The sequence below is a fragment of the Syngnathus scovelli genome, chromosome 16 (assembly GCF_024217435.2).
Source record: "Syngnathus scovelli strain Florida chromosome 16, RoL_Ssco_1.2, whole genome shotgun sequence".
NCBI classification, from domain to species: Eukaryota; Metazoa; Chordata; class Actinopteri; order Syngnathiformes; family Syngnathidae; genus Syngnathus; species Syngnathus scovelli.
Window position 1 is genome coordinate 11,859,671 of NC_090862.1, and position 6,494 is coordinate 11,866,164.

The window sequence follows — 6,494 nt, forward strand, 5'->3', positions numbered from 1 at the left end:
CCATCATCATTTAATTTGACTTTCTGTCCAAAACGCTTCTCAATTTCCCAGTTCACACATCTTCTACATGTGTTACTGGTTCTCCAGTTTTTTTTTCTGTAGTTAATTATCAATCCAAAAGCTACGTGTTTCTTTCTAACATTCAACCTGCTCAAAATCACTCTTTCATCAAAGTCGCTCTACTAATTTTCCATAGTAGTCGCCAACGACTTCAACCATTCAACCTGTAATTTCTTTTCATTCAGTCTATCATTCATCAATGTTCATTTGCATCTCACACACAGTCTCCAAAAAGGAGTCTTTCTATCACATTGGTCCCAATTCATCCAAGCTCACCACACAACATTCATATATCATTTTTAACTCAGGTTTCCTGGTAGAACAATCCACCAATTCAAAAAAATTTAACTAAAACAAACAATTGGCAAATTAATCTGAATTTATTCTTTGTTTTTAAATTTGAAGAACTCAATCTCTCAGATTTAGCTTGCATTTAGAATTTTGTATAATCTTATAACACAACCAATCAATTATTCCTATTAAATGTAGCATTGCAAAATCTTAAATTCACAATTTAGCTTCTTCCAATTCCTGAAAGCATGTTCTGTCATTTTTATTTTCTTCGAATTTCTCATGTGGGCTCGACACTTAACATGCACTAGTGTGGATTAGTTTCTGCTTGCAAACAGATTTCTCTCTTTTTCCTCTCATTTTTATCTTTCAAAATAATTTCTGTTCTGCGGTGCAAATTGGATAGACCACAGTCTAGCAAATTTTTTTTTATACTAAAACTTTAGCCAATGTTCATCATTTTAACATATACACACACACATGCAGAGCTCTCGCACGCAAAAGGTAGTTCCCAGCACCAATGATTCGTCACAGGCTGGCCATTTCCTGTGGTCGATCATGAGCTGGTCCCTCCCATGCACACGAGGACAGCACATTCTTATTCTATTTATTTATCTTCTAGAAGCAAGTTGCATTTCTTTACCACTTGATTTCCCAACTTCCTTTCTACTCCATACTTTTTCTTCCACTTCGGCATATATTGCATACAATTAAGAAATCTACTCGCCATGTACTTCTCATCTCCGTCAAGAGGTAGAGATTTACCGTTTTTATTTCCCATCTTAATTCTAGCAATTTTAGGTTTTACAATCTCTTTGTCTCAAAAAATATTATTATTATTATTATTACTATTATTACTTATTTATTTCTTTGAGGATCCTCAATGCAGGTTTAAATTGACCTTTCAACAAATTACTAGCCTGTATTATTGCCGTGGATCAATGCTAGAACTGCTATTTAGTCAATTTATCCTACCAGCCACACTCTCAATTACACAAACTCCAGCGCTTTGTATTTTTCTCATGGCTCGGACAAACCAAAGCCGTATCTCATAGCTCGGACAAACCAAAGCCGAATCTCATAGCTCGGACAAACCAAAGCCGAATCTCATAGCTCGGACAAACCAAAGCCGAATCTTATAGCTCGGACAAACCAAAGCCGTATCTCATAGCTCGGACAAACCAAAGCCGTATCTCATAGCTCGGACAAACCAAAGCCGAATCTCACGTGCACCTGTGTTTTTTTTTTTTTTTTTATACGCGTTTCACAACAACACAATCACACAACTTCAGGCCTTTAACTTACTTGTCCCCTGGTTCGTTGCACTGCCGGGTCCCGTCAATCCACCTCTGTCAGACGAAGGCAGACCTAAGATGCTGGCCCAGCGAAGAATTTCCTTCCCAGGTCTTTCTTTACCAGGTCCGGCTAATGGACGCTGGCCCGTCGACGGTGTACAGCGCGTCGTCCTCCGTCAGCCAGATGATGGGTATGAGGGATCCCGGGTTTCGGCACCAAAACGTTAGAGATTTGCTCACTCCAACTTATTTTGCAAGAACCACACGGGAGACAAGCAAGTTCTTTTAGACACCTGCAGGTGGAGAGATCACTCGCTACAGGAATGAAATCTAAAAGTCTCCTCCCTGCAAGGGCATATTTATTAGGAGGAACAGAGTGGGGGTGAGAGTGGACAGGTTTGGTGTACCCCCGGCCTCTGATAAGATCAGAGCAGGGGGTGTTTTACACTGTTGTGGGAAACAGAACAACTTTGATTGCTTCCCCTGCAGCTGGTCAATCAAGCAGAGGAAGCAACCACTTCATCTTACTCTGCATTGTGAGGGCAAGACAAGATTGATTTAATCATTATAGTTTACATTCCAACATAATCCTACGATAAAGATAACCTGGAAAACCCTAACAGAGTTAATTTAACTCGGGTGGTTAGATTACGGACGAATCTCCGAACCCGGCTAAAACAAACCCGTTACCGGGAAGCCGGGGGCACCTTAATGCAAGAGGTGCGTTTGACAGGTCATATGCAAAAGTTTCATTCATATGTAAAATAAATTTCAAGATTTTCCTTTATAAATCATTGGCTGTTCAGATCAGCAATATCAGTTAAACATATCATATAGCGGACAGAGACAAAGATAATTGAAAAGTGAAATGAAGTTCATGGGAGTTACAGATTTGTCAAGAAGAATGGTCCAATATACCTTCAACCAGAATCCACACTCTCATTGGAAGCTTTAGGAAGTATCTCGAGCAGTGGTTCTTAACCTTGTTGGCGGTACCAAACCCCACCAGTTTCATATCAAAGTCAAAGTCAAAGTCAGCTTTATTGTCAATTTCTCCACATGCCAAAGACACACAAAGAAACCGAAATTTCGTTCCCCCCTATCCCACGGTGACAAGACATGGCCCACAACAGACAAACAAGTGAACAAGTATAACAAAAGCGTGCTGAATAAATAATGAATAAATAACAACAAATAAATAAATAAAAAAGAGGAGCAAAAAAAAAAAGGAGCAAGTGCGCGTACAGCAGACATTCCAGAAAATAGCGCAACAGTGCCGCACGCTACGCAGAAGGGGGTAGCGAGTTCAGGGCCCTAACAGCCTGGAGTAAGAAGCTGTTGGCGAGTCTGGTGGTGCGGGAGCGCAGGCAGAACGTCAAACAAAGAGTGAGCCGGGTGACTCACATCTCTCGCAATCGAGGTTGCCTTGCGGGTGAGATGGGAGGTGTAAATGTCCTTCAGGGAGGGGAGCGAAGCACCAATAATCTTACCAGCCGTATTCACTATGCGCTGCAGGGCCTTCAAGTTCTGTTCAGTGCAGTTACCACCCCAGACAGCGATGAAACTGGTGAGTACGCTCTCAATGGTGCCACGGTAGAATGTAGACACGACTGCCTGAGGAGCACATGCACGCCTGAGCTTCCGCAGGAAGTACAGGCGGCGCTGAGCTTTCTTTTCCAGTGACGAGGTGTTTGCGGACCAGGAGAGGTCCTCACTGATGTGCACCCCCAGGAATTTGGTGCAGCTCACCCTCTCCACCACAGCACCGTCGATGATCAGCGGCAGGCGGCGCTGAGCTTTCTTTTCCAGTGACGAGGTGTTTGCGGACCAGGAGAGGTCCTCACTGAACATGCCTGGAAGTCGATGCCGGTGCTTGGGGCCGTGTGGCGGTGAACTATTTATGTTATAGTTATTTGATATATTTGTCATTTTCAAAACTTGTTCAGAAAAAAAATATATTATTCAGTGGTAATGTTGGACGTTTTCAATAAATACAAATTCATACAGTTTTAGGGTTCTCAGGTTAAAAGAGGCAATGCATGATAGGCATGTTTTTGCCGATATATTATTTTTACTTTATTTTTTATGGTTTGTTATGGTTGCTGCCATCACCACTAGATGGCGACGAAGACAAAGGAGGTGAACAAAGGCGTGGGGGTAGGGGCAATGAAGGGTAGAAAAAGAAGCAAAGCATGGTGATAGTGTCTCTTAATCTATGTTTTACTTAATTTATAATGCTTTGGTTTTGTAATGACCAAAGGTACTTTTTAAACAGTTCTACGAATCCTGTTTCATCCACTGAGTGTGTATGTGTGCCACACGTTTTTAGCAATTAAGCCCGTGACTGAAGATGGCGTGTGCGGTAAAGACGTCGGCCCGGCAACTTGTACAGTTCATACCTACCTGGAAGGGGAGACACCATGATCAAGAAGGTGGTTCACCCAAAGTGAGGCTCAGCCATTACACTCTGGTTGTGCTGACCTCTGCAAATTCCCCTACTGTGGGAATCTCAACTGCATTATTTCTGGTAGTGGGGGACTGTGTTCGCGCTCTCCTCTGGTCTTTCTGATGAAAACAAAAATTAAGTAGTACGCACATGGAGTTGAAGTCTGCGATGCTGTGACACACTGAACGCTTTTGATTATGTAATTAACTGTACTCTGGAACTGTGTGTCAGGGTTTTCCAGATTATCCTTATCGTATGATTATGTTGGAATGCAGCCTGTAATAAATAACGTAGCTAGATTAGCTTTATGCTTATGTTGGAATGCAACCTGTGATAAATAACCTAGCTTGTCCCATCCTACACAAAGTCGTAAAACACCCTTTGCTATGTTTTGACTAGTGGTCAAGGGCTTTCTCTATTCAGTCCACTCTTACCCCCACCCTGTTTCTCTTAATAAAAATGCTCTTGCAGGAGCCGTGAGTCAGACCTCCATTCGAACATCGCTGTACGCACAGCGACAAATGGACTCTCCACCTGCAGGTGTCTAAAAGGACTTACTCGTCTCCCGTGTGGTTCTTGCAAAATAAGTTGGAGTGAGCGAATCTCTAACACTGTGCATTTGCTCGCTAAACTGTATTCACCAAATTAGTAAATGCAAAATAATATGTAATTACCACGTTCCTGACTCGTCATATGATATGAACGTGTCAAAACCTTTTTGTCGGCTGTAGGTCTGTCTTTTTAAGAATTTGCCGGATTGTTTTTCCTCATACATCACAAGTATGGATTTCTAGAGAACAACTTTTACTTTCTAAAGTAAAATGACAGAAATATTTTCAAATGTCAAATATCAAACGCCACCAACGCAGTGGAGGTGAATTACACTCCAAACCATGCCAGCAACGTCAAAAGCCTCAATTATTTGCGACACAAGCGAGACATAGAGCATTTCTGAAGTTTGAAAAACCATTTGAGAAATTACGATCGTATTTTGTTTCCTGATTTGTGTTGAATAAAGTTATGAAATTACAAATTTTCAAATAAAACACAGGGATGGGATCATTTCCCGTTCTCTCAGACCAAAAGTACACGTACCAAGACATACAACTGTTTTTACCTTCAATAATCAAAATAGACGCCCAATATAATTGAAAGAACGAGCGCCGTCAGTGTTCGATCAGATACCTACAATCCTGTGCGCCAACAATGTTTAAAGTAAGTGAGACATTAATGAACACAAAATACTCGTTTAAACATTCTATTTTGCTTGAGTCCTTGTAAGTATAGTAAATCCATCAACTTCTATTGTTTGTATGTTGCTGCAATTTGAGTGCGAGACCGCCTGTGAATTTAGTGAGACCAGCAGTGGGATGGCCCGTTTTGACTCAGATTTTCAGATACTCGTTCCTCTTCAGATCGAATAAATCTTTCGCCTTTTACTAAAGATTTCTGTGGAGAGGAACAATAAGAGTATATCATTTCCGTGGAGAGGAACAATAAGAGTATATCTCAATTTGTTGATGCTCTGTGAAAGCAGAGCGTTCTTTCTCTTTTTGCAACGGATAGCCGCCTATATCATACTCCGTGCAACAATCATACGTTCGCATAATTCATACCGGCACATATGTGAACATGTTCACATAAACAGAGAAATTATGCCGAGAATTATGGAGACAGCTTCCTGGACCTAGTCTACTCGGCGCAAAAGGGAGCTTTCAAAGCCACCCCCCTCCCCCATCTGGGGCTTTCTGACCATCTCACCGTTTTGCTTTTGCCCGCATACAGACAATTGGTAAAGGCATCCAGGCCGGTTCGGAGGCGGGTTCGGGTGTGGCCTGAGGGTGCCTCCAATGCACTTCGTGACTGCTTCGACACCACTGACTGGGACTTGTTTAAGCAGGCAGCCACCTACAACGATTGGACGGACATAGAGGAGTATACTGACTCTGTTACCTCTTACATCACGAAGTGCATCGATGATGTGACTTGCTCGAAATCCGTTGTCACTCGCGCGAACTGGAAGCCGTGGCTGACGGGGGCTGTCCTCAGACTGTTGAGGGCCAGGGACAAGGCTTTCAGAGCGGGGGACGAGGCTGGCTTGAGGACAGCGAGGGCCGACCTGTCCCGAGGCATCAAAGAAGCGAAGAAGGCGTTCTCGTGCAAGGTCTCCACCCACTTCAAGGACAGCAAGGACGCACGTAGCCTTTGGCGGGGCATTCAGACCATCACGGACTACACGGACTACAAGCCCGCGCCGAGGAGCTGTGAGGGCGACGTCCGTCTGCTGAACGATCTGAACCGCTTCTTTGCTCGCTTCGACGCCCAGAACAGCACTTGCCCGCTGAAGACCACTCCCCCCCCACACAAGCAGCCTCTGCGCCTCTCTGCCGACAGTGTGAGGA

At 43.3% G+C, this 6,494-nt stretch overlaps 1 non-coding gene and 1 pseudogene across 1 annotated transcript; both read left to right on the plus strand.

Moving 5' to 3' along the window:
- The first annotated feature begins 4,041 nt into the window (after positions 1–4,041).
- Positions 4,042–4,205, plus strand: LOC125984316 (U1 spliceosomal RNA). The gene has a single exon (XR_007486929.1). It is a non-coding gene; the product is annotated as a U1 spliceosomal RNA (small nuclear RNA).
- A 1,284-nt stretch (positions 4,206–5,489) lies between these two features.
- LOC125984252 (U5 spliceosomal RNA) lies at positions 5,490–5,633 on the plus strand (annotated as a pseudogene).
- The last annotated feature ends 861 nt before the right edge of the window (positions 5,634–6,494 follow it).